Source organism: Trachypithecus francoisi, unplaced genomic scaffold (assembly GCF_009764315.1).
Source record: "Trachypithecus francoisi isolate TF-2019V2 unplaced genomic scaffold, Tfra_2.0 Lachesis_group3, whole genome shotgun sequence".
Classification (NCBI taxonomy): domain Eukaryota; kingdom Metazoa; phylum Chordata; class Mammalia; order Primates; family Cercopithecidae; genus Trachypithecus; species Trachypithecus francoisi.
The window spans coordinates 102,619,165-102,646,789 of NW_022681468.1; the positions used below are offsets into that span (position 1 = coordinate 102,619,165).

The 27,625-nt window shown below is 40.9% G+C and overlaps 1 protein-coding gene across 1 annotated transcript in view; it reads right to left on the bottom strand.

Moving 5' to 3' along the window:
• The window catches only part of LOC117070259 (cytosolic carboxypeptidase 4-like), a 403,714-nt gene that overhangs the window by 286,260 nt on the left and 89,829 nt on the right, over positions 1–27,625 (bottom strand). The window lies entirely within an intron of this gene.

Below are 27,625 nucleotides of genomic sequence, written 5' to 3' on the forward strand. Positions count from 1 at the left end.
CTTTAGGTCTTCCCAGTAAACTTGGCTTTTGGCAAGTCACACAATCCCTCTGAATCTCTCTCAGCTCCTCTGAGTTCCTTTATCTTTGACATGTGCTATTACTGACCCCTTAAGGCTGTTGCTACGATTAAAAATTGAAATGTTTGTTAAGCATAGAGCACAAAGAGTGCTCAACGAATATGACTCTTTTTTTTCTCCCCAAATCCACGTCTCCCTCTAGGAAGCCATGACAAGAGGAAACTGTAAGATTCTCCCCGGGACGTGAAAGCTTAAGGAGATGAATAACTCCTCCCTTCTCAGGCCCAGTCCCAAGGCCCAAGGCCACTTGTGTCAGCAGCGTGCGTCAGCCAGATAGCAGAAGCAGGAAGAGAGCCAGACGGAAGACACCTACTCTGGTTGGAAGACACCCCTGAAGATGGAGAAAGAGGTCATCCAGGTACAAGGTAGCAGTTACTTCAGACTAGGACACTTCCTGTTTACAGGAGACTATAAAACCTTTGCCCCGTCCTCACTTGGGGCTGACGCCATTTTAGGCCTCAGCCCGCCTGCAATCAGGTGCTCATTAAAATAGCATGTTGCTCCACACCTCCTCGTGTTATCTGTTGATGCGCTCCCAGGGTTCGAACAGATACAAGAATCTTGCAGAATCCATTCCTAAAAACTAATAATTAAGGTTAGGATGAACAATGAGACATACCCCACTGGCATCACTGAACAGTGCTTACTGGTTCATTTGCTTTTACTTACCTCTACTTTTTGAAAGGAAAAATTAAGGGGCTTTTAGCAATCCTGCTAATTTACTTATTTATTTACTTGTTACTTTGGAAAAAAATAGCTATGTTGTCCTCTGGAGCCATCTGAGCAGAGCTCACGTTGTTCTTGTCACAGAAGACAGAAGGTTAAATTGAAGAAGCTGAAATGCACCCCTCACTCAGGTGAGAGAAGGGAAGGGAGTTAAGATAACTCAATGAGTGGCTCATGGACCAACAGCACCTGCATCCGTGAGAGCTTGTGGATCCAGAATCTGCTTGGTAACACAATGCCTAGGTAATTATTTGCATAAGATTAATGTTTTGAGGAGCACAGCACTCCCTCTCTTGCATCTTGGCACTTACTGCCCTTAATTTCCCTCCTCTAAGTGTGGGAGTCAGCCTATGGAGTCTGTTTTGCACTCTGGGTCTCCATTCCATTATTAATGACAGAGCCATTCAGGTGTCCCTGTTAGTACAGTGACACAAGTGATCAACACTGAGTTCCACAGAAACTATCATGGAACAGGCTGGTTCTTTTTGTCAGTGCTGGGGCCACCGTCTCACCAACAGCCAAGCAGCGAGCAAGATTAGAATATGAAGGATCTGGATTCATAATGCCTGAGGGATCGACACAAAGCATAGTTATCAACCTTGTATACAAAGGAAGCTGGACAGACGTGGCCACTTTGCCTTACCCTATGACTTGCATCCTGACCACATAGAAGGAAGAGTCATATAAGGAGATTCTTTTCATCCTCTTCAAAGCACCACATTGCAGAATTAAAGATGCTGAATTTAACAAGCAAATGGCAGCAATGTATCTGCAATTGCAATAAGCATCTGCTTCGGCTGCTGTATCCTCTATTCTTATATTTATTAATGTAATGCTAATTAGTTCTACTAATGAGAGTTATAACAGAAGGGTAATGACCAGAAGCCCCATACAAATTGTTCCTCTTCATCTGTTTTCTTCTCTCTCTTTTTTTCCTTTTAGCAATGAATTGATTAGGGCCTGAAATAAAGGAAATGCAGTATCTGTCAAATCACTATAAATATGAACGGGAAATTCTGAGAGGGTTTTTTTTTTCCTGTTTCTTTGGCATTTGTTTCAATGCTGCCTAGATTTATTCAGAAATGAGCCAAGAAGCCAGTACTATAAAAATGACTAAATGCAAACATAAAAAATTAAACCTTTGTACCTTGGACGAAGCTGATGGTTATCTAGCTGCAACCTCATCTCCATTTTTATTGGAAGCAAATTACACATCTATGTATGATTCAAAGGGTGCATTATTTTATTCTTATTCTGAATGTGTGGGGTTTGAGTGCTATGGTTAACTTTGTATATGCAAGATGATAAAGCTTGCCTTTAGGCTTTGTATGTCCTGTTCACACAGACAAACTGACCGATATGCAGATAATCATAAGACTCATGCCAGCTCTAAAATTAACTGCTATTCCACAGAGATCCATTAATTCAGACTAAATCTTTGCCCAACAAACATGCATTTGCCATGCATCTTGGCGTTTCTTAAATAAGCAAAATAAACACATTTTTTTCCTTCCTGTTACTTTCTCAAGCTCCAGCCAATCTTTATTTTCTTAAAAATGTTTATTGGAATGTAAAGAAGTTGAACTCATAGGAACCAAGTAGAATGGTGGTTACCAGGGGCCAGAGGGTAGAGAAAATGGGAAGATGTTAGTCAAAGGGTATAAACTCACAGCTATAAAATGAGTAAATTCTAGAGACCTAATGTACAGCATGGTGACCATAGTTAATAAGAAGCTATGGTATACCTGAAATTTGCTGAGACCAGATCTTAAGTGTTCTCATTAGACACACAAAAAAGTTCACCATGTAAGGTGACTGACATATTAATTAACCTGATTGTGATGATTCTTTCCCAATGTATATCAAACATCATGTTGTACACTTTTAATACACTGTATAAATTTTATTTGTCAATTGTACCTTTGTAAAGCTGAAGACATTTAAAAATAAAATTTCAAAATTTTTTTTAAAGAAAAAAATTAGTTCAACAAACACGTTTTAGACAAGTACTGTGATTTTATTTAACGCGCCTATCAGTGCTATGTTCTAGGTAAGACCCTCATCTTGCATATGAGAAAAGAGATGGACAGAAATACCTCAAGGCAAAGAGCAAATAAGGAGTTGGGATTCAAACTAGGTCTTCTAACTGAATATACAGGGATATTTTCACATGCCCAGGGGTTCTCAAAGCATGATCACTGAACCAGTGGCCTCCACACCATCCAAGAACTTGTTAGAATGGAAATGTAGGGGCTTCACTTCAGACCAATTATTACAAATCAGAAACTCTAGGGGTGGGGCCCAGCGATCTACATAACAAGCCTACAAGTGATTTTTTTTTTTTTTTTATTATACTTTAAGTTCTAGGGTACATGTGCATAATGTTTATATCATGTATAACTCCCCAGTGCAATCCCTCCCTCCTCCCCCCTCCCCATGATAGGCCCCAGTGTGTGATGTTCCCCTTCCCGAGTCCAAGTGATCTCATTGTTCAGTTCCCACCTATGAGTGAGAACATGCGGTGTTTGGTTTTCTCTTCTTGTGATAGTTTGCTAAGAATGATGGTTTCCAGCTGCATCCATGTCCCTACAAAGGACGCAAACTCATCCTTTTTGATGGCTGCATAGTATTCCATGGTGTATATGTGCCACATTTTCTTAATCCAGTCTGTCACAGATGGACATTTGGGTTGATTCCAAGTCTTTGCTATTGTGAATAGTGCCGCAATAAACATACGTGTGCATGTGTCTTTGTAGTAGAGTAATTTATAATCCTTTGGGTATATACCCAGTAGTGGGATGGCTGGGTCATATGGTACATCTAGTTCTAGATCCTTGAGGAATCGCCATACTGTTTTCCATAATGGTTGAACTAGTTTACAATCCCACCAACAGTGTAAAAGTGTTCCTATTTCTCCACATCCTCTCCAACATCTATTGTTTCCTGACTTCTTAATGATTGCCATTCTAACTGGTGTGAGATGGTATCTCATTGTGGTTTTGATTTGCATTTCTCTGATGGCGAGTGATGATGAGCATTTTTTCATGTGTCTGTTGGCTGTATGGATGTCTTCTTTTGAGAAATGTCTGTTCATATCCTTTCCCCACTTTTTGATGGGGTTGTTTGTTTTTTTCTTGTATATTTGTTTGAGTTCTTTGTAGATTCTGGATATTAGCCCTTTGTCAGATGAGTAGGTTGCAAAAATTTTCTCCCATTCTGTAGGTTGCCTGTTCACTCTGATGGTAGTTTCTTTTGCTGTGCAAAAGCTCTTTAGTTTAATGAGATCCCATTTGTCAATTTTGGCTTTTGCTGCCGTTGCTTTTGGTGTTTTAGACATGAAGTCCTTGCCCATGCCTATGTCCTGAATGGTACTACCTAGATTTTCTTCTAGGGTTTTTATGGTATTAGGTCTAACATTTAAGTCTCTAATCCATCTTGAATTAATTTTCGTATAAGGGGTAAGGAAAGGATCCAGTTTCAGCTTTCTACTTGTGGCTAGCCAATTTTCCCAGCACCATTTATTAAATAGGGAATCCTTTCCCCATTTCTTGTTTTTGTCAGGTTTGTCAAAGATCAGATGGCTGTAGATGTGTGGTATTATTTCTGAGGACTCTGTTCTGTTCCACTGGTCTATTTCTCTGTTGTGGTACCAGTACCATGCTGTTTTGGTTACTGTAGCCTTGTAGTATAGTTTGAAGTCAGGTAGCGTGACGCCTCCAGCTTTGTCCTTTTGACCTAGGATTGTCTTGGCAATGCGGGCTCTTTTTTGGTTCCATATGAACTTTAAAGCCGTTTTTTCCAATTCTGTGAAGAAACTCATTGGTAGCTTGATGGGGATGGCATTGAATCTATAAATAACCTTGGGCAGTATGGCCATTTTCACGATATTGATTCTTCCTATCCATGAGCATGGTATGTTCTTCCATTTGTTTGTGTCCTCTTTGATTTCACTGAGCAGTGGTTTGTAGTTCTCCTTGAAGAGGTCCTTTACATCCCTTGTAAGCTGGATTCCTAGGTATTTTATTCTCTTTGAAGCAATTGTGAATGGAAGTTCATTCCTGACTTGGCTCTCTGCTTGTCTGTTACTGGTGTATAAGAATGCTTGTGATTTTTGCACATTAATTTTGTATCCTGAGACTTTGCTGAAGTTGCTTATCAGCTTAAGGAGATTTTGGGCTGAGACGATGGGTTTTTCTAAATATACAATCATGTCATCTGCAAACAGGGACAATTTGACTTCTTCTTTTCCTAACTGGATACCCTTGATTTCTTTCTCTTGCCTGATTGCCCTAGCCAGAACTTCCAACACTATGTTGAATAGGAGTGGTGAGAGAGGGCATCCCTGTCTTGTGCCAGTTTTCAAAGGGAATTTTTCCAGTTTTTGCCCATTCAGTATGATATTAGCTGTGGGTTTGTCGTAAATAGCTCTTATTATTTTGAGGTACGTTCCATCAATACCGAATTTATTGAGCGTTTTTAGCATAAAGGGCTGTTGAATTTTGTCAAAAGCCTTTTCTGCATCTATTGAGATAATCATGTGGTTCTTGTCTTTGGTTCTGTTTATATGCTGGATTACGTTTATTGATTTGCGAATGTTGAACCAGCCTTGCATCCCAGGGATGAAGCCCACTTGATCATGGTGGATAAGCTTTTTGATGTGCTGCTGAATCCGGTTTGCCAGTATTTTATTGAGGATTTTTGCATCGATGTTCATCAGGGATATTGGTCTAAAATTCTCTTTTTTGTTGTGTCTCTGCCAGGCTTTGGTATCAGGATGATGTTGGCCTCATAAAATGAGTTAGGGAGGATTCCCTCTTTTTCTATTGATTGGAATAGTTTCAGAAGGAATGGTACCAGCTCCTCCTTGTACCTCTGGTAGAATTCAGCTGTGAATCCATCTGGTCCTGGACTTTTTTTCGTGGGTAGGCTATTAATTGTTGCCTCAATTTCAGAGCCTGTTATTGGTCTATTCAGGGATTCAACTTCTTCCTGGTTCAGTCTTGGGAGAGTGTAAGTGTCCAGGAAATTATCCATTTCTTCTAGATTTTCTAGTCGATTTGCGTAGAGGCATTTATAGTATTCTCTGATGGTTGTTTGTATTTCTGTGGGGTCGGTGGTGATATCCCCTTTATCATTTTTTATTGCGTCTATTTGATTCCTCTCTCTTTTCTTCTTTATTAGTCTTGCTAGCGGTCTGTCAATTTTGTTGATCTTTTCAAAAAACCAACTCCTGGATTCATTGATTTTTTGGAGGGTTTTTTGTGACTCTATCTCCTTCAGTTCTGCTCTGATCTTAGTTATTTCTTGCCTTCTGCTAGCTTTTGAATGTGTTTGCTCTTGCCTCTCTAGTTCTTTTAATTGTGATGTTAAAGTGTCAATTTTAGATCTTTCCTGCTTTCTCTTGTGGGCATTTAGTGCTATAAATTTCCCTCTACACACTGCTTTAAATGTGTCCCAGAGATTCTGGTATGTTGTATCTTTGTTCTCATTGGTTTCAAAGAACATCTTTATTTCTGCTTTCATTTCGTTATGTACCCAGTAGTCATTCAGGAGCAGGTTATTCAGTTTCCATGTAGTTGAGCGGTTTTGATTGAGTTTCTTAGTCCTGAGTTCTAGTTTGATTGCACTGTGGTCTGAGAGACAGTTTGTTATAATTTCTGTTCTTGTACATTTGCTGAGGAGTGCTTTACTTCCAATTATGTGGTCAATTTTGGAATAAGTGCGATGTGGTGCTGAGAAGAATGTATATTCTGTTGATTTGGGGTGGAGAGTTCTATAGATGTCTATTAGGTCCGCTTGGTGCAGAGATGAGTTCAATTCCTGGATATCCTTGTTAACTCTCTGTCTCGTTGATCTGTCTAATGTTGACAGTGGAGTGTTGAAATCTCCCATTATTATTGTATGGGAGTCTAAGTCTCTTTGTAGGTCTCTAAGGACTTGCTTTATGAATCTGGGTGCTCCTGTATTGGGTCCATATATATTTAGGAGAGTTAGCTCTTCCTGTTGAATTGATCCCTTTACCATTATGTAATGGCCTTCTTTGTCTCTTTTGATCTTTGATGGTTTAAAGTCTGTTTTATCAGAGACTAGGATTGCAACCCCTGCTTTTTTTTGTTCTCCATTTGCTTGGTAGATCTTTCTCCATCCCTTTATTTTGAGCCTATGTATGTCTCTGCATGTGAGATGGGTCTCCTGAATACAGCAGACTGATGGGTCTTGACTCTTTATCCAGTTTGCCAGTCTGTGTCTTTTCATTGGAGCATTTAGTCCATTTACATTTAAGGTTAATATTGTTATGTGTGAACTTGATCCTGTCATTATGATATTAACTGGTTATTTTGCTCATTAGTTGATGCAGTTTCTTCCTAGCCTCGATGGTCTTTACATTTTGGCATGTTTTTGCAATGGCTGGTACCGGTTGTTCCTTTCCATGTTTAGGGCTTCCTTCAGGGTCTCTTGTAAGGCAGGCCTGGTGGTGACAAAATCTCTAAGCATTTGCTTATCTGTAAAGGATTTTATTTCTCCTTCACTGATGAAACTTAGTTTGGCTGGATATGAAATTCTGGGTTGAAAATTCTTTTCTTTAAGAACGTTGAATATTGGCCCCCACTCTCTTCTGGCTTGTAGAGTTTCTGCCGAGAGATCTGCTGTTAGTCTGATGGGCTTCCCTTGTGGGTAACCCGACCTTTCTCTCTGGCTGCCCTTAAGATTTTTTCCTTCATTTCAACTTTGGTGAATCTGGCAATTATGTGTCTTGGAGTTGCTCTTCTGGAGGAGTATCTTTGTGGCGTTCTCTGTATTTCCTGAATTTGAATGTTGGCCTGCCCTACTAGGTTGGGGAAGTTCTCCTGGATGATATCCTGAAGAGTGTTTTCCAACTTGGTTCCATTTTCCCCCTCACTTTCAGGCACCCCAATCAGACGTAGATTTGGTCTTTTTACATAATCCCATACTTCTTGCAGGCTTTGTTCATTTCTTTTTCTTCTTTTTTCTTTTGGTTTTCTCTTCTCGCTTCATTTCATTCATTTGATCCTCAATCGCTGATACTCTTTCTTCCAGTTGATCGAGTCGGTTACTGAAGCTTGTGCATTTGTCACGTATTTCTCGTGTCATGGTTTTCATCTCTGTCATTTCGTTTATGATCTTCTCTGCATTAAATAGTCTAGCTGTCAATTCTTCCACTTTTTTTTCAAGATTTTTAGTTTCTTTGCGCTGGGTACGTAATTCCTCCTTTAACTCTGAGAAGTTTGATGGACTGAAGCCTTCTTCTCTCATCTCGTCAAAGTCATTCTCTGACCAGCTTTGATCCGTTGCTGGCGATGGGCTGCACTCCTTTGCAGGGGGAGATGCGCTCTTATTTTTTGAATTTCCAGCTTTTCTGCCCTGCTTTTTCCCCATCTTTGTGGTTTTATCTGTCTCTGGTCTTTGATGATGGTGACATACTGATGGGGTTTTGGTATAGGTGTCCTTCCTGTTTGATAGTTTTCCGTCTGACAGTCAGAAGGACTGTCTGTTGGTCTGTTGGAGATTGCTTGAGGTCCACTCCAGACCCTGTTTGCCTGGGTATCAGCAGCAGAGGTTGCCAAAGATAGAATATTGCTGAGAAACGAGTGTACCTGTCTGATTCTTCCTTTGGAAGTTTCCTCTCAGGGATGACTCCACCCTGTGAGGTGTGGGGTGTCAGACTGCCCCTAGTGGGGGATGTCTCCCAGCTAGGCTACTCAGGGGTCAGGGACCCACCTGAGCAGGCAGTCTGTCCGTTCTCGGATCTCAACCTCCGCGTTGGGAGATCCACGGCTCTCCCCAAAGCTGTCAGACAGGGTCGTTCGCCTCTGCACCGCCCCCGCTGCTTTCCCTATTGGACCTCAGCTGTGGGCTGTCCCCAGAGGTGGAGTCTACAGAGACAGGCAGGTTTCCTTGAGCTGCTGTGAGCTCCACCCAGTTCGAGCTTCCCAGCGGCTTTGTTTACCTACTTAAGCCTCAGCAATGGCGGGCGCCCCTCCCCCAGCCTCGCTGCTGCCTTGCGGATAGATCGCCGCAGACGGCTGTGTTAGCAGTGAGGGAGGCTCCGTGGGCATGGGACCCTCCCGGCCAGGTGTGGGATATATTCTCCTGGTGTGCCTGTTTCCTTAAAGCGCAGTATTGGGGTGGGAGTTACGCGATTTTCCAGGTGTTATGTGTCTCAGTTCCCCTGGCTAGGAAAACGGATTTCCTTCCCCCTTGCGCTTCCAGGTGAGGCGATGCCTCGCCCTGCTTCAGCTCACGCTGGTCAGGCTGCAGCAGCTGACCAGCACCAATTGTCCGGCACTCCCTAGAGAGATGACCCCAGTACCTCAGTTGAAAATGCAGAAATCACCGGTCTTCTGTGTCGCTCGCGCTGGGAGTTGGAGACTGGAGCTGTTCCTATTCCGCCATCTTGCTCCGCCAGAACTATTTGGAAAGACAGAGGACCCCTGCAAGACTCAGAAGGCACTCCCTCTTTAACACCTTTGTTTCCATGCCTACAGCTCTCCTAAACAGCCGTGTGTCTGTGTTTTCCTTTCTCCATTCAGCAAACATTCACTGAGCGCCTTTGACGAGTGGGACGCTGTGTTGGAGGCTACGAATACACAGGCACAGACAGAATTTCTCTGTGTTCAGAGAAAATGGCAAAGATGTGAAAACAGCACTATCACAGCACTTCCAAAGGCTTTGTCTCAATCTCCCTCAATCCCTAAGGTCCCTGCAACTACTGACCCTGCTGCTTTCTTCAAGGAACTCTCTCTTCCTTCCTTAGTGTATACTCTGGCTATTGGGTTCTCTTTTTCATTAGCTTTACTTTCTTTCTTTCACTGCATCACATAAATCCTTCCCAATGTTGCATTTCTATACTTCTTTTCTCTTTATCTATTTCCTCTTGTACAATTTTTGGAATTTGCCACTCATTATGATATTTCTGCTTATCCTAATAGCACCTTCATTTTCCCACTGAGGTTTAAAATCTCCACCATCTCTTTGCCCTGTCTCCAATACTCCAGAACCTGTGTTTAATCAGAGGCCAAGTCTTCACATTTGTACCTTGGTATCTCTAACACCTCCTCATTCTCACCTCTGTCACCAGATTATTTTAAGGACTCTTTTACTAACCTCTCCTCTGGCATCCCATCTCCTGTCTCCAGCATCTATCCCCAGATAATAGGTAAAAACTTCTTTATAAAAATTATATCAGGCAGGGCGCAATGGCTCGCGCCTGTAATCCCAGCACTTTGGGAGGCTGAGGCAGGCTGATCACCTGAGGTCAGGAGTTCAAGACCAGCCTGGACAACATGGTGAAACCCATCTCTATTAAAAATACAAAATTAGGCCAGAAATGGTGGTTCACGCCTGTAATCCCAGCACTTTGGGAGCCCTAGGCAGGCAAATCACCTGAGATTGGGAGTTCAAGAGTAGCCTGACCAACATGGAGAAACCCTGTCTCTACTAAAAATACAAAATTAGCCAGGCGTGGTGGTGCATGCCTATAATCCCAGCTACTCGGGAGGCTGAGGCAAGAGAATCACTTGAAACGGGAGGCAGAGGTTGCAGTGAGTCAAGATTCTGCCATTGCACTTCAGCCTGGGCAACAAGAGCAAAACTCCGTCTAAAAAAAAAAAAAAATTAGCTGGGCGTTGTGGCAGGCACTTGTAGCCCCAGCTACTTGGGAGGCTGAGGCCAGAGAATTGCTTGAACCTGGGAGGCAGAGTTTGCAATGAGCCAAGATTGCACCACTCCAGCCTGGGGGACAGAGTAAGACTTTGTCTCAAAAAAAAAAAAAAAAAAAAAAGTATATTCCTTTTGTATTGGTTCTCCACTGTCCACCAATCTCAAATTGTCTTTTAGGAAGGCTCTCTACAACATGATTTCTGATGAACTTTTCCAGTCCTATGTCCCCTACACACTCACTTCAACAGAATAGACTTCACTGTTCTCCAAATGTAACCCCTTCTTTTCTTAAAAAAACAAGTTTTAAGTTCAGGGGTTTGTGTGCAGGTTTGTTACACAGGTAAACTTGTGTCATGGGGGTTTGTTGTACAGATTATTTCATCACCCAGGTATAAAGCCTAGTGCCCATTCGTTATTTTTCTTGATCCTCTCCCTCCTCCCACCCTGTAGCCTCCAAAAAGTCCCAGTGTGTGCTGTTCCTCTCGTGTATTCTCACTATTTAGCCCCCACTTAAAGTGAGAACACGCTGTGTTTGGTTTTCTGTTACTGTATTAGTTTGCTAGGGGTAATGACCTTCAACTCCATCCATGTTCCTGCAAAGGACATGGTCTCACTCTTCTTTACAGTTGCATGGTATTCCATGGTGTATATATACCACATTTTCTTTATCCAGTCCATCACTGACAGGCATTTAGGTGGATTCCATGTCTTTGCTATTGTGAATAGTGCTGCAATGAACATACATATGTGTGTGTCTATATAATAGAATGATTTATATTCCTTTGGGCATATAACCAGTAATGGGATTGCTGGGTAGAATGGTATTTCTGTCTTTAGGACTTTGAGGAATTGCTACATTGTCTTCCACAACCAAATGCAATCCTTTTTTTCCTGACTTCTGTTCATGCGTTTCTTTCTTCCAGCTAGCTCATCCTTTGTGTTATTACCTGTTGATACTCTACTATTTTTATGACTCAATTGAAACTTTCTCCCTGGTGCCTTCCAAGTTCCACCAATGGGATATGGTCTCTTCATTCAATTCTTCTTTGAATCCTGCAGTACTTTGCTTGTCTCTTTCCTGGCTTTTTCTTGCCTTTATTTGCATTTGGATATTGGCATGGCTGGATTCTCAGCTGCCTCAAGGGTTTCATGTCTTTTGCCACCCTAAACAATAACTTTTTCAGGAGAGAAACTTAATAAATATTGGTTGAGTATTATTAAAATGTGTTTCTCTTCTGTTTATCCTTTACCTGCCATTCTTGACCCATTTTGCTACTACCATTTGATTCACAAAAATCCGTTAGCTTCTATCCCAAAGATCCAGAATTTACTTTTCATGAGCCTTATTCAAACACATTCTCTGTGTCTTTCATCTCATCATGTCTAAAACTCAGTTACCAGGAGTCACAAGAGGTTTGTGTGTAGTTTGTAAATGAACACCCTAATTACAGTGAGATTAATCTGGACAGATCTGGATTAAAATGTCTCCTCTGTATTCCCTTTTGATTACCTTTTTTTAGTCGCACAGGCCCTCAGTTTCTGTGTTTAAAAAAAAAAAAAAAGGATAATTTCTTCTACCTTGGAGGCTGACTGCCAGAGCCAAAAAAAGAGAAAGAAATTGAAATGTATAACTAAATAAGACATGGCCAATCCTTCATTAATGTTTAGAAGTTGAAAGGATCCACCTTCATTTTGCAGATGGAGAAACTGAGGCGCATCTCTGTGGATTCAGTGGCTGAAGGTGGCCAACTTGAAGGGAGCAGAGCCACCACTAAAATCATTGTCTCTTGACCCCCTTCCTGGTCCTTCTCCAAATAAATGATGCAGATCCTTCCAGGAACAAACCTGGTCCAATGACTGGAGGCCTAAGAGGAAGCCAGTGTTGCGTGGGTGTCGGGTTGTCACCAGTCCCTCATCTCACTCTCGGGCACCGCCAAAATGTCTATCCCCTCCGTTAGACCGAGAGCCACACAGAGCCTGGTGAGCAGCTCTGAAGGCATTCGGTCAGGCCCTGGCAGCCGTGACATTCTGGATGATTTTTGCACAGCTGGGCTGACTCAGGGCTGACTCACTTGGCAATGTGGGCAGGAGAGGGAGCAACAAGCTGCTGGCGTCTGACCTTTCAGACCTTGTCTCCCTCCCGAGTGTGTAGAGGAGTCCCTGGGGCAGTTGTGACACCCTGTGGCCAGGTCGGCTCATCACAGCAGTGTCCCTTAATAAAACAAAGAGTGCACTGGGCATTTGCCGGGGAAGAAAGGGTGCTCTCCTGAGTTTGTGGATTATTCCACCTTTTGGCTGCAGCTCAGGCTCACTACTCCTCCATTGCCTAGCACCGCTTCCAGCCTTAATTAAATTTATTTGCAACCTTTTGAGCCGTAATTGAGAATACCTTCCAAGAAAGTAGATATGAAGAACTGAAAAAGTGAAGGCCACAGGAAATGACTCAGAATCGATACTGAACCCTTCCAGAGGACAGGGGATATGTCTTCTATTCCATGCAGCCTTACCCAAACCAAGGATACTGTATACTGTAGGTGCCCAATAAATGTTACTGCATATTGAATGTGTTCCATGCCCAATAGCTTGACCAAAAGGCTAATGAGTATCACATACTGTTGTATTACATTTCATCTGTCAATATCAGCTAGACTCAAACTTTAACATTCAATTGACTTGCTCTTGATTGTGACTTCCCAATAACGAGAACTAGAATATTACCTTCCTCTGCCTGCCTAGAGAGGTCTACAAGAATTTGACAGGCATGCTGTGACATAGGACAATTCATTATAGGACAATTAGATGATGCTATTCACATATGTGTGTGCTTCTTTGACTTTCCATGCTTTTTTTCAGCTTTTCTTCACTCAGCATCCCTTCCTCCCATTCCTCTCAATTTCTATTCTTTCTCTTATGGAAAGAGCCCTAGTTTATATTTTATGCTTGCTTTTATTCTTTGAGAAAATAGTTTTTAATGAAAGTATTTAGCATAGCAGTTTGTCAGACTAGAATGAGATTGCACCTAATTGTGCCTCTTCTAGGTGAACTGCACAACAAAGCCCACCAGAATTTAGTTTCAGGTGAATAGACAGTAAAATCCACAGAACTGCATGCACTCACTTAACAGGATTTGGAATTATTATAAAATTATTTAGAAAATCACTGTCACGTCATTTGTGTTGGGGGAACAGGATTTGGAATTATTACAAAATTATTTAGAAAAGCACTATCACGTCATTTGTCCTGGAGGAGCTGACAGGGTGAAAAGCATCTCTTGTCATATACTGGTTCCTAGAAGTATCTCAGAGTATTACTGTCTGCTTCTATCAGATAACAAAAATAAAATAAAGACAGCAAGAACAAGCATCCAGAGCTGATGATATTCCTATGGTTGGAGGACAGTTTGGATAGTGAACAAAGAGAATGGCAGTAGAGAGAGCCGAGAGTTGAAAAATGAGGCAAAAGTTCTGCATATCCTAGACAACTGTCCCAGTGTCTGGAGAACCAGCCACAGTGGTCTTAGTTCACACTGCAGGCTGCCTTTCTGAATTACAGCTAGCAGCAGCTGTTGCCCTCAAACACTGTTCTCTGCCAGCCACACTGGATCCCATCCAGCATTTATGATGGCCCCATCCCAACCCTGGCCAACCAGGCTCTACATGATTAGGCTCCTGCCTCCTCCAAACCCTTCCCCATACCCCACTGCCTTACACACCCTGACTGTCCTGCTTTGCACTTGCGATTCCTTCTGTCTAGAATGGGGGTCCCCAACTGATACTGCTGCATGGCCTGTTAGGCAGAAGGTGAGTGGAGGGTGAGCGAGTGAAGCTTCATCTGTATTTACAGCCACTTCCCATCGCTTGCATTACTGCTGGAGCTCTACCTCCCACCAGATCAGTGGTGGCATTGGATTCTCATAGGCGTGCGAACCCTATTGTGAACTGTGCACTCGAGGGATCTAAGCTGCCTGCTCCTTTTGAGAATCTAATGCTTGATGATCTGTCACTGTCTCTCATCACCTCCAGACCTCCAGACGGGACTGTCTAGTTGCAGGAAAATGAGTTCAGGGCTCCCACTGATTCTACATTATGGTGACTTGTATAATTGTTTCAAAATATATTACAATGTAATATTGATAAAAATAAAGTCCATGGTAAATAGTGCCCTTGAATCATCCTGAAAGTATGCCCTACCCCTTGTCTGTGGAAAAATTGTCCTCCATGAAACCAGTCCCTGGTGCCAAAATGGTTGAGGATTGCTGGTCGAGAATGTGTCCCCTAGTCCCTTGCATGGGATAACCCCTCACTTTATCCAGAACTTGCCTTAAATGTTACCTTTCCAAAGGTCATCATTTCTCCTGCCATTCAAAGTGCTCCATCCTTTCATCCTGTTTCATTTGTCTCTATTTTATTTACTATTACTTGAAATTATATTTCATAGTTCTGTGTTATTGTCAATTTTATATCTTTCCATGATGACTTGTCTCTTTTCTCTTTTGGTCAGTGTTTAGTACTTAGTAGTTGCTCAGTAAATATTTATAGACTAAAAAAAATAGTTAGGCCTGTCTGGTTTTTGTGTAGATCCCTGCTCCTCCCCGCCCACCCCCGCTTTTTTTTTTTTTTTTTGAGATGGAGTCTCAATCTTATCTCCCAGGCTGGAGTACAATGGGGCCATCTTGGTGCACTGCAACCTCCACTTTCTGAGTTCAAGAGATTCTCCTGACTCAGCCTCATGAGTAGCTCGGATTACAGGTGCCCAGCTCCACACCCAGCTATTTTTTTTTTCGTATTATTAGTAGAGACGAGATTTCACCATGTTGGCCAAGTTGGTCTTGAGCTCCTGACCTCAGGTGATCAGCCTGTCTCGGCCTCCTAAAGTGCGAGTATTACAGGCATGAGCCACTACACCTGGCCAACCCCTTTCTTATCAAAGTTTTCAACTTTGTCTTGAATTATTCAGAGGGAAGCTGGTTTCCAAATTGCATATAGTGATGAAGCACTAGATCTTTAAAAATGTCCTAGTCTGTAAAACAAGATTGTATTTGTTTTCTAAGAAGTCCTACCAAAGGAGTAATAGACATTTTGGAAAAGGAAATTAATATTCATTGATCACTTACTATATGCCTGCCATGATGCTAGAGGCTTTCCAAACATTTTATGATTTACTTCTCTCAACAACCATTCTGGAAACTGAGTGTGAGAGAGAATAAATAACTTCACTAAGGCTGTATTGGGTTGAATAGCATCCCTCCAAATGATATCTCCAAGTCCTAAATCCCAGTTCCTGTAAATGTAAGCTGATTTGGAAATAAGGTATTTTCAGATGTAATTAAGGATCTCAAGATATACTGGATTTTAGTGAGTCCAAGATGCAATGACTATTATCCTTTCAAAAAAAGGAGAGACACAGAGACACACTGAGAAGATGGCCCTGTGAAGATGCAGGCAGAGACTGAAGCGATGCAGCTACAAGGCAAGGAGTGCCACAGACTGGCAACTACCAGAAGCTAGCCAAGAAACGTGGAATGGGACTTCTGCCCTCCAGATCTGTGAGACAATAAATTTCTTTCAAGCCATCCTGTTTATAACAGTTTGTTACAGTATATTTATTTTACTAACACAAAATCTTGGGCTGGTAATGGCAGAGCAAGGATTTGAATCTGGATCTGTTGACTCCAAAGCATGTACTCATTCCACTATCCCAGTTCGCTTCCCTGAATTCTGTAGCAGAGGAGCCATCCTTGATCGACATATTATAACAATATAGAAAGATGTAAAAGCAGAGCCCTATAACCAAACGAAATCTGCAAGCATAGTTGTTACCTTTGGTCATAGTATCATCTATATTCATGGCCAAAGTGCAAAGAAGACCTCACAAAAAGAAACTCTCAGCTGACTCCAAATAGAAAGGGTTGCAAATTCCAGGAAACTGAGAAGAGAGATGCAGAGGAACTTAGGAGCAGTAGCTATGAGAGTAGAAAATAATAAAGAGAGATTTAACTGGAGGGAAAGAGCAGCCCCTCCCTTTGAAGAGAAATATTCAAAGCACACAGCCTACTTGAAAAGGAGTCATGAAGAGAGACACGCAGGCGGCAAGTCGGATTTAGACCAGTCATGCAATGTTATAGCAAAAAAAAAAAAAAAAAAAAAAAAAAAAAAAGGAGCTAATATCATTTCGAAGTTCACTTTCAGAGGTGGAAAAAATCACATAGCTGGCAGGTTGCAAAGTCCCTTTTTACGAGGCTCTAATGAGAAGATAGATCATTTCCGAGTCACTTCAAACCAGACAGTAGAAATGCACCAGGGTAAGGTAGGAAATTGATGAAAGGGTTAAACAAAAGTAATGCATGCAGAGGATAGATTGATTTCTGGGGACAGATTAAAAGCACTAAATATGTATCCTTGATGAGGTGATAATTAAGGTCACTGGGGAAGCCAGAGGAGCTGTCTGGGAGGAGATGAGAGGCCAGTATGCAGGCAAGTGTGGAACAGCATACAAAATCTCACACAGGCAAGCAGGTAAGTGGGAGTGATGGGGTGCAATCCACAAAGGATCATTCACAAAGTCTCAGCGCAACCTTCTGATAGGGTGAAGTTTATTGCTTCTCTGTGTAACTCAAATTTCAAATGACCTTTCGCTGTTCCATGAGTGAAGTCATTTCCTTTGAGGAAAGGTGCTATATAAATGTAAACATGTAAGTCTGAGCTGGACAGAGTGCTAGAAAATAAATACATCTCGGAATCCTCCTGCCCTGATCCTCCAGAGACAGACTGGATGTGACCTCATGGATTGTTCTTTTCATCTTCTACTTATGGGAATTGTACCTGACACCACCAATTTTGTGGACCTTTTCCATCTGGGAAACTTACAAATAAGTGATATTACTGGAGACCACAGTGTTTTAATAAAAACGCTCTGAGATCTGTCTTCACCCAGCGTTTCTGGAAGAATAGTTACGTGGCTAACACTAGTGAGTCTGGAAAGCCCTTCAGCAGGAAAGACTGGGTCCTGATAGCAAAAATGTGACTTAACTCTGTTATGGGGATATCCAGGAGTAGACTCTTGTAGAAATCAAGTTTGCCCACTCTCTCTGCGTGTGCATGTACATCTCAGTTCCTTTGAAGTTTAGTCATATATTATTTAAGGTTCAATCCAAATGTTCCTTCTTCTGAGAGGCCTTCCCTAATTCCCAGGTCCTCAGTGAGCCTTCTCTGCCCTGAGTATTGTATCTCTATTTCACCACTTGTCACAGTCTGAGTTGTCGCTTACTGGTCTCATTCCTTTACTGGCCCCTGTGGCCCAGGGCCTGGAAATCAGAGATCAAAAGAATGAGTGCCATATTCTGCTTCTGTTCACCCTCTGAGCACAGCCCACCTCATAGGACCGCACTGACCAGCAGGGTCTAATTACCTATTAACAGAAAAGACACTAAGGGTGATTTTCTCCCAGCTGTGAATTAACTAAAAAGGTCACCCAAAAATGTGATTTTTCTCCCCAAGGAAAAGTGACATCAAAAGCTAATGAAATCTGAACTTTATCATTTCCCACTGAACTTTTCATTTTGTTTTAGAATATTAAAAGAGAGAAAGAAGCATGCAGAAAGGGAAGAAGTTGAAGTCAGGGGTAGGTCTTAAAAGGCTCTTCCACATTAGTAAGTGATCTTTGACCTTAGGCCACACACCAAGTGGAGATGGGTCACTGGTAAATTGAAGGCATTGTAGGAGGTTCAGTGTCATTGTCTACTTAAAAAGATATATTGAGTGCTTATTATATGCTTGACATTATAATTGATAATAAGTATCTCTTGGGCTAGTATGGTGCCTCATTCATAGTAGGCAGTTGATATCTATATCTATCTATCTATCTATCTATCTATATATATGCTTTTAAATGAATGAGTGAATAAAGAAGTTTGAACCTCAGCGCTGTGGCCACAGACCCCTGGGGGTCCTCATTACAGAAGGGCCTACAAAATTTTCCGAACTGAAAGTCATTTTTTAAAATATTTTAGAACCTAAATGATCTCTAATGATACTTACTGCCTACATTTGTTCTGGGTTCTAAAAGGAGGAGCAACTACAAAGTAGAATAGAACTTGTAGAGCAAGAGAAAGAGTTAGTGCCAGAAGGTCCAGCAAAATAGGGACGTGCCTGAGACAGCAGGATCCACGGAGGGTCTGTAATGAGGAGGGCAAAACAGGCATCTTAGAAAAACTCCATGTCTTTACCAGAGATTTCAGTAGATCAATTTATGATCCACTTTCCCATTTTCTGGTGCAGTAAGAATGGGAGTCTAGTATCAAATGAATCTGCATGTCTTACCACACTCTCTGGTTTAGCAGTTCTCAAATTTGAGATGCCTAAGAATTATTAGCACTATACATATGACATAACCATTCATTTACATAGCACTAACAAAATTCCAGGCATTTGGAGAAGCTATTTAAATGCAGATTCCCTAGGCCCCATCCCTAAGGATTCTGATTCAGTAGGTCTGAAGCTGGAGCCCAGAGATCTATATTTTTAATAAAAGCCCCAAATGAGTCTGATGAGGGTGGCCCTGGGACGAAACCTGGAGAAAGCTATTTCAACTCTGTTAGCTTTATCACCTTAATAGACCTGCCTGTGTCATCATGAATGTAATGAGCCCCATCTAAAGTGGGGAGAGGTCTTTCCATCATCTTAGCCTCATCCTAATGGGTTGCAAATAAGAAGCCATAGCACCAAGAATTTAGTAATTCTTAACCAAAATTGCAGTTATTTAAAGGCAAGACTAGGCAGACATGGCTTTTGCCTCCGTTTCTTTATTTAAATTATCTTCTCTGATATCAAACTTAGTAGCATCCTGCACAGTTTGGAATTAAAGAGTATTTCTGTTCATTGGTCATAATTAGGACCCTCTAATGAATATTCCATCAAGACTTCAGTTTCCAAGATACGCATGAGAAATGTTAAATCTTAGGTGGAAGTATAATATAGTGAGAAGCCCTACTCAGTTTCTACCTTATAGAAATGTGATGATTAAATAAAATATTTTACCCATAAGAAGTCCTTAGTATTATTCCACAAATATTGTATAATCATTGATCCAATAGCAATAATATATTTTGTTTTTGAAATGGCAAATCAACACTTTCCTATCAAACTTCTGTTGTGAAGTACTTGCATTTTAAGAAAAAATCTCTCTTTCCCTCTGGCTGTGTGTGTGTGTGTGTGTGTGTATTTATAAAGTTGAATCATACAGAATTGCCATTATTAACAATTTCTGATCTATGAAACAGCAATCTTATACTGTCTACCTACTATATTATATACTTATGTCATGGCCCAAGAAGTGAAAAAGTTTTTAATTTAAAAATTAAAAAATAAAAAATATACCTATAATCACAGTTTTGACAATACCATATTCTTACCAATTGAACTAAAATTTGACAATACCACTTGTAGCTCCAATTGTCAGAACTTATCATAAATTACAGAATATTTACATACATACAATTGATTAGTAGACAGGAGGAATTTCATGCTCAATTCTGTACTAGAGAGTTTTATATTTTTAATGTAAATCATTCTGACTTTAGTCAGAGGCATCATTCCTCCCACCGAATGGAAGAAAGCCAGTTTGGGCAGTTCTTTCCAATCTCATGTGTCTAGTCCTTAAAGCAGAAGAAAACGTTGACTCTGAAAGGTCACAAGAATATTATTGTTGGCTATTGACTCTGAAATCCAAACAGCTGTCAGATTGCAAAAAACATCAATTCTGTCAAATGACACTAGTCCAAATTCCCGTTAAAGGGTCAATAAAATTGTGTAAAAGCAGGACCCCTTATAGAATGCAATTAGAAATCACAGATCAAAGGAGAAGTCAGGCCAAAGGTAGTTTGCTAAGTCTAAGAAGGGACTTGAGGAATAGATTTTTACATGTGAGCAGAGAGTGAAGGTTAAAGGAGGCAAGATAACATTTAAACTGGAAAGGTGATCATGATGTTTGTAAAGGCAAAGGATTACAAAGCAAATTCTGTCCTATCAGCAAGCAATCGCTCCTGGTGACAGAAGAGGCAGAAGAGACAGATGAAGTAGCAAAGGTCCCTTTTCACAATTCTTACTGTCAGCTAAAGACAAAGGACTAGTCCTTTTGGTTTGTTTCTTCCCTTCTTTTTGAGTCAAACTTAATGAAGTATAATTTACAAAAGGAGGAGGAAATTGAGGGGTAGAGATGGACAAGCAGTGTATATGTCTGAAATGTGACAAAGTGACAGGTGAATGGTAACAATTCATTAATCAACCAAATATTTTGTCTAGGTGAAGCCAAGTATAACAATATTTCCAAATCTATGACTCTATAGAAACATCAAGTGACTCAACATTATGTAGGCATAGGATAAACCTGTGCCAGGGTGAACAGCAAGTTAAATCAATAATAAAATCAGACAAGAGGTGTCTAGTTCTATATTTACCCATTGATCAGGCATTTTGAAGACAGTGTCCTCTACTTGCTCATTCTTTTCTCCTTTCCCATTTTATCACTCTGCCCTCTGCAATTTGTACAGTCCAACCCCTATAGTAACATCATAAAATGACCACCAATCTAATCCAATGACAAGTTTTCCATCTTCATTTTTTTCTTTTTCTTTCTTTCTGTTTTTTTTTTTTTTTTTTTTTTTTAAGGTGGAGGAGTCTCGCTCTGTTGTCCAGGCTGGAGTGCAGTGGCGCTATCTCAGCTCACTGCTACCTCTGCCTCCCGGGTTCAAGCTATTCTCCTGCCTCAGCCTCCTGAGTAGCTGAGATTACAAGTACCTGCCATGACACCGGGCTAATTTCTCTATTTTTAGTAGAGATGGAGTTTCACCATGTTGGCCAGGCTGGTCTCAAACTCCTGACCTCAGGTGATCCACTTGCCTCAGCCTCCCAAAGTGCTGGGATTACAGGCATGAATCAATGCGCCTGGCCCATCTTCATTTTCATTTTATTGTGTTGTGACAATTGCTATCCTAATCAGCTTAATCTCCCTGCCCCAACCTCCTGAAACTCTTTTCTTCTGTGGTTTACCTTCCACTTCCATGAGAGTATTTTTTTTAATTCTTATTGACATCTTTTCTTATATTGAAGCCCCCTATCAATGTATGTATAGCCCCAATACTGTCATCCCTATTAATTAATTTTTCATTTTACAACAGTCATTCCCTGAGTTTCCCTCTGCTTCCAGGACTTTTAAATATGTTGTTGACTTTTAAATCTATTGTTAAACCTCTCTCCATGATATAAAACCCACATTTCTAACTCTGTGGCTTTGAGTAGTTTTGAATCTTCTTAACATGTCAGTCAATGTCTTTCCACCCACTCCAGCTGTCCAGAGGTGAACCGAAGCCCCAGTGCTCTGTTACATCAGATCAGATTGCCTCAAAGTCCACAGAAGGTTTATTGCCTTCTCCACTGTGCCATCTCCACCTGGATGGCATGTGGCCTTCTCAGGTTCAGCATATCACAAGGAATATTTTTCATTTCCTCTACATCTGTTCCTGCAATTTGTGTTGCCTATTTTGGTTAAAGCTACAGTAACCATCAAATCATCTCATAATCATCTTACCTTCTTCCTCCTTACTCCAGATCCCATTGGACACCACCTGCATCAAATCTACTCCTGAAGAGTTCTCAGATGTGTTCCCATATCTCATTCCTCCACTCTAGTCTTTACCACAGTCCCTCATCACATCTTTTCCTAGACTGATTTTTAGTCAATAGTCTGTTTTTAGTCTCTCTGGCCCTCTACTCTACTTCCAATGCTAGAATTAATCTCCTGCATTCCTGGCAGAGGCATCTGGAAGGCATATCTGCTAGAATTATTCTCACTTTTAGATTTCGTCAGTGACTCTCCATCACCCTCAACATGCTGCTTTATGTATCATTCAAGACATTTGACCTAACCTCTTCTAAAAGTCCTAACCTCTTCTAAAAGCCCATCCTCTTGGCATCCTAATTACTTTATCCAAATTGCCCTGCCATGAACTCTCACCACTCTAGTTTTCTTTGCTCATCTTAGAACAACTTTGCTCATTCTCTATAAACTACCTTCACTGCCTGGTCAACTCCACACCCAGTTTGGTTATCACCTTCAGAAAGAAGCCTCCAATAGGCCATAAAGTTACTGTTAATTGTCTCTCCTCTTTGCCTATAAAACACTTTCTTCTTGCTATCAGTAGATTATATGACAATCTGTTTTTTCCACTTCCTTCCCTCATTAGGTAGATGAAAAAATATTTTTTGAGCACTTACTTGGAGTTGACTGTTCTAGGTAACAGGGACCAATTGTGTGATGGGAGCTGCTCAGGCCAGCTCACAAGAGTCAATTGTGTACATTTTTCCTAATGTCACATTCATTGATGTCACAACAGTAGCTTGAAACTGGCCACAATAGGCATATTTACACCAGAGGGATTGGCAAACACTACAAATCAAAGCTTATTTCAAACCTGTTTTATCAGTACTCCATCAGGGTTCCACCATACCTAAATCTTCTTACTAATGAAACACATAATTCTAGTGAAAGAAAAGCAGACCACACAAATGCTAAATACGAAAATAATTTCTAAAAGTGCTTGAAGTTGCTAAATACTAAGAAAACAATAGAACGAGGTGAACTATTCCAGGGTATTGGGTATTCATGTGAACAGCAATAGTATCAAGAATTAAGAGCAGGGCTAGAAGAAAGTGACAATGAGGATGAGCTAAATTCGTCCAGAAATAAAGGCAAGAGCCCCGGGGTCAGTAAATGATTTCAACCATTAGGGGCAGAGTGTAACAGTTTAATACATAGAGCTCGATGCATATATTATTCATTTTGTTTTATTCCTAGTGCTGGGCAGAGTGTAATAGATGCTTAAAGTTAAACTAGATAGAATCTTCTTGTATCTAGAGCCAGGTAACTAGTTCTGGGTTGCACATTCTTCTGCTCTTAACATTTATTTTTATTAAAACCAACAACTCAGAGGGATAAGTTTCTTCCCTTACCATACAGAGTTTGTAGCAGCACATTACCCCACCTCCCTTAGGAGATGGAAAGGAATCCAACTAACCATTAATTATTTGAACTACTTTGAATAACATCCCTAGAGTTTGGTCTTTTCACTCAGGACTTCTCAAATGTTAACATGTATATGAATCACTCAAGGATCTGACTGTGCTACGTATTCTAATTCAGTAGGTCTGGGATGGGGTCTGAAATTCTGCATTTCTAATAAGCTCCCTGGTGATGGAGATGATGGTCTTCTGAGGATCCTACTTTGAGTAGCAGAGCTTGGGCTTTAACCAATATTTGGTTTCATCCCTCAACAGAAAATGCCCTCTTTCTGGGAAATGTCATGCCTTCTTTAGGTAGCTGGTAAGTACTCATGACTTACTTTCTGTGATCTGAAGTCTGGTTCAGGTAATTTCCTATTTTACGATTCCTAGTTCTAGCTCTTATAAACACACAGAATAATCCTAAACTTTCTTTCACATGGCAGCCTTTAAGTACTTAACAGCAAGCCTTCTCTGTCTGAGCAAAATGTCCACAGCTCCTCCTGCCACTCATCTGGCTAAGCAGCTTTGAACATGCCAGTCATTGTCTTCTCACCCATTAACTGTCCAGGCATCAACCAGTGTCCCACTGCCCCATTAGATCCAGTTAAAGTCACCTAAAGGTTCATGGGACCTCGACTGCCTTCACCATGCTGCAGTTCTCTGATGGTTTTGGATCTCATGTTCCAAAACCAACACACTTCTCACTCCAATTCCTGCTTTAATTTGTTTTCTTCTTTAAGGTGCCTGTAAACCAAAAAGTATCCGAGATAAGTCTTAATCAATTTAGAGATTTATTTTGCCAAGGTTAAGAACCATGGCCTGTAATACAGTCTCAGGAGGTCCTGAGAACATGTGCCCAGAGTGATTGTTACATCTTGGCTTTATACATTTTAGGGAGACAGAAGTTACAGGCAAAGATAAGAATCATTATATGTAAGGTATACATTGGTTTGGCCCGGAAAGGCAAGACATCTTGAAGCAGGGAAGCTTCCAGATCATAGGTGGATTCAAAGATTTATTGATTGTCAATTGGTTGAAAGAGTTGAAATCAGCTTAAGTTAAGGTAAGTTAAGGGGAGAGGGATATTGCAGAAGCCAGGGTTCTTGTCATGTAGATAAAGCCTTCCGGTAGCCAGTCGACTTCAGAGAGAATAGATGGTAAAATTCTCTTACTGAACCTTAAAAGGTGTCAGACTCTCTGGAAAAGACGTAGTAAGAAAGGAGGTTCTCTACTAAGTGCAAATTTTCCCCACAAGAGACAGCTTTGCAGGGCCATTTCAAAACATGTCAAAGAAATATATTTGGGTATAAAATACTTTGATTTCCTTCAGGACCTGCTGTCCTGTGATGCTGTACCAGAGTCAGGTTGGAATTTGGTATCTTCTTGCTATAATGAGTCTGTTTTGTCAGTCTGAAGATTTCTGTTTTAATGCTGGTCACTTTTGTCTAAACTCCAAAGGGAGGAGGGTGTGATGAGGCATGTCAGACCCCCATCCTTCCCCTCCCGTGACCCCATCATGGTCTGAACTAGTTTTTCAGGGTTTTTTGGAATCCTCTTGGTCAAGGCAGGGCCCATTCAGCCTAAGTTTATTCAGGAGTTTAGAATTTTATTTTTTGTTAATATGCCTTTAGTTAAAAATTATCTAGCATATTTTGGGGTGGTATATTCTGCTACCCTTCAGGTGCTTCTATTTGCATATTCAAAGACTCACCGAGGTGATGCATTCTGCTGCTGGTCAAAGGCAGATCTCTTAGGGTCTCACCCTTGCTCTTCCCCCCACAATCTCCCCAAAAGTGAAGAGCACTATGGTGGTTTTATCTCCAGCTGATGCTGATGGTTCTCTCTTTCCCTCACAATTACTAGGTAGAGAAGCTAGAGTCTGATTTGGGTTGAAAATTTGGGATTTATTTGTTAAATTCCTTTGAACTAGGCTCCAAACAAAAGGCAATGCTCCAGGTGTGTTCTGACCTCTACTGAGCGGAACACTCACAGCCTGCCGCCATTTTAAATACCAGCCACTTGTGAATACAGCGCAGGATCAAATTAACCTTCTTGGCAGTCTTGTGGTTCTGTTGACTCACCCTCAGTTTACAGTAAACTTGCGCCTCTGAGGTTTTTTCATGTAGCTGCTGCTTTCACAGTATCTTACAAATGGGCTTGTTCTCCTAATAAGAACCACTTCTCTGGCCTCTGTTGCCTTTCGAATATTATGCTTTAAAAAATCTCACAGAAATATATGTTGTCTCTCTGATTAGATTACCAAGGGTGAAAAAATACCTTGACAGAAAAGCCTGCAATAAATCAGCAAAGATTTCCACATCCTTTTGTAAATTGCAACAGGATGCAATTCACCTTGCAGGATCTGACATTAACTCTTTCTTCCCGGGATTGGTGAATATTCCTCCCTCTAAGTCTTTCTCCTGATTTGGGGTTGAGTTCAAATTCTAGGCCCCAGAAAAACTGAATGGCTCTGCAGACAAAACCATTAAAGGTAGGTTTCACATAATCTATATTGAAAAATTCTCAAAATGGAATTTGATTTCCTCCTGGTTTGGTGTTATGGATCACCAGTGGTTGGGGTGTCTGCTAATTTAAGAGGGCTGCACATCGCAAGTATGCAAATATATAGGTGACACTCTTTGGACAAAATGTTGCTCTGAAACGTTGATTTGTATTTTGTTGCTCTTTCTTTGTTCATTCACACACCCTGAGCATATCTATATCATATAGTTTATCATAAACTAATAATTTAATGCAATGCCCATTATCAAATTGCAAGCTACCAAGAGCAGATACAAGATACAAGTCCCACTCAATTTTGCAGTCTAGGTTAGTCACAGTTTCAGTCTTGACCACGCATCAGGATCACTTGGAGGTCTTGTTAAGACACAGATTCCCAGATCCCACTCCTGAGTTTCTGATTCAGCAGCTCTGAAGTGGATCTGAGCATTTTCACTTTTAACATTTCCCAGGTGACACTGAAGCTGCAAGTTCAAGGAACAGACTTTGAGAACCACTGATCCAGAGCACAGGACAGTGTGAATATCATGACCTTGACAAATACTTCATGAAAGACAAAAGGCAAGAACATGGTGGGAAACACAGAAGGAAAAAAAATATGTGATTAGGGCAGCGAAACATGCGATTAGGGAAGGGAAATTAAGTACTGATTTTGGACCTACCTGGGAATGTCTCAACAAAGTGTGAAGCAGGGTTTTTGCCTTCAAGGTCTAAATCAGAAACATTCCTTTTCTTCTTCCCCATAGATTTACTGGAAATGATTTGGATTTGGTTGCTTCCCATTTTGAACTCTAAACTATATTGTCTAGTTAGCCTAGGGAACTCATTTGTTTATCTGTTTCTCCCTGGGGCAGAACAGTGAGCAGGCCCAGGCTGACTTTTTTAGCCATCGCGCAAAGTACATTCCACATTCATATCCAATAAAGTGTCTCTTCACAACTAAGAGCCCCCAGGCAAGCATTTCAAATCCATCATTACATGCTAAAAATTCTAATTTTTCTTAAAGTATTTGATGTTGCTTGATCTTAAACTTTTGTTTAATATTATGTGGACCAGAGAACCACTGGGTTGACTAAATTTTTCTCTTTCTCACTCTACTGTGTTGAGGGTTTGGCATTAACATAACAGTATGGTGGTAGTGAAATTCAATTATCCACATATATCACAACCACAGTGCTATCGTGTCAAAAGAGAAGAAATGACTATCTTCCATTGAATTTATTATGCTATAGAAAGAGGAGATCAGCTTTTTAAACCAGTAGTCTAATTAAATCCCTAATAGAACACAATGTTTTTGCCCCTAAGAGACATTAAAAGTTTGATGTTCCATTGGTGGAGATTGGGGCCGGGGGGCATGTAGTCTTTCTGGACGTATAGCTCTGCTACTTGTTTGATCTGTGAACTTGCACAAGTGATGTGTTCACAGAAGTGTGGCCTCATCCATAAAATGGGTACAATTGAAGTTAAGATAAAAACTTGAGAGAGGGTTAAACAGAACACAAAACCTCAGCATATGGTTGGCATTTAATAAGCCGTCGAGGGAAATTTGGATGAATTGTTATGAG